We start from the raw sequence: 1418 nt of genomic DNA, 5'->3' as shown, positions 1-1418 counted from the left end.
TAAAGTTTATGATAAAAACAAGAAAAGCTCACAACCCTGCACTGAGCATAATTGATGCCTCACTTGAGTAAGAAATTGTTCTTGTGGCCTAAAAAAACCTTGATCATTCCACTGTTAAAGAAACCTTCTTTGGAACTTGTCAGCAGCATTCAATATAGCAGACCATCAGATCCTTTTAATGGAGGATCTGAGGAACATGGGCACCTCTCCTGTGGGTTCAACGTTTCCTATCTAACAGGTCAACTCAGATTTTTAAACCCTTTTCTTTTTTTCTGACAATTTTTTTTTTATTGATTCTATGCAGCAAACGACTTCACTCTTGCATTTTTTCAATGGTTTCCTCCTTATATTTGCCCTTCTCCTCGCTAACTTGTCGAGACTTGGATTTGCGTTCCAAGATCTTTTTGCAATCCTTGTCCAACTTCAGTCTGTTGATCACCACCTTGCTGGGGTGAATTCCAACATGGATAGCTGTTCCATTGGCCTTTTCACGCTGTACACGCTCAATGTAGATGACATACTTTTTCCGTAAACCTGAACTACTTTGCCAATATGCTGACCTTTGTAGTGTCCCCGTACGACCTGGACCTCATCATCCTTGCGGATTGGCATTGAATGGACATTATACTTTTGCCTCAGCTCCTTGGACAGAGGAGAGGACATTATCTTCCTGCGCACATGGGACGGCGCATTGAAGTCTCTCTTGCAGATCTTGCTGCGGTCAGAGTTTACAAAAGGACTGAACTTCATGATAGCCAGCTGCACAACCGACAATGGCCTCCGGTAAAGCTTTAATCCTTTTTCTATCTATCAAGAAGGCCTTACTGTGTGGAGTCCCTCAAGGGTCTGTGCTGTCTCTGTTACCTTTTAATCTATATGATTCTCTTCCTTTTCTTTTCCAGGCTTTTGATCTCTCTGTATTAATGTATACAGATAACACACTGATTATTTTTTAAATTGATAAAGATCCCATGCAGAAGGCACGATTATTCTTGAAAATTCAGTGCTTAAATGTAGAGACTTAAATTAAAATTCAAAAGAAGTAAAAAAAATAATTCTGGACCTCATTTAGATATGGGCGGACAGGTTACGCCGTCACAACAGTGACGGATAGCCCGTCTACTGAACTCTAAATCCCATAGGATATTACGGGATTTATATTTTGGCGGAAAGGATATCCATCCCCATTGTGACTGAGTAACCCGTCCGCGATATCTAACCGCTTAACCGTGGCGGCAGTTTCGCTGCGGTGCAGCGGTTTTAGCAGAGTGGGCGGGGGCCGCGTCGGCCAACGGACCTTCGCAGCACTAAGGAGGTAGTGCTCGCAATGGCCGTTGGCCGACGAATGCACACAAGGGGCTAAATCAGGCCATCAGTCTCTGTTTGGGCCTTTTGTTATATGGGATTTGTCGCCACAC

At 43.3% G+C, this 1418-nt stretch overlaps 1 pseudogene; it reads right to left on the bottom strand.

Annotated features, from left to right (window-relative positions):
- Window positions 1–313: 313 nt before the first annotated feature.
- On the bottom strand, window positions 314–750 carry LOC147725504 (large ribosomal subunit protein uL24 pseudogene; annotated as a pseudogene).
- Window positions 751–1418: the final 668 nt, after the last annotated feature.

Source organism: Lissotriton vulgaris, chromosome 3_2 (genome assembly GCF_964263255.1).
Source record: "Lissotriton vulgaris chromosome 3_2, aLisVul1.2, whole genome shotgun sequence".
NCBI lineage: Eukaryota > Metazoa > Chordata > Amphibia > Caudata > Salamandridae > Lissotriton > Lissotriton vulgaris.
Note: the sequence above shows the minus strand (reverse complement) of the source record. Positions and strands in the feature narration are given on the sequence as shown.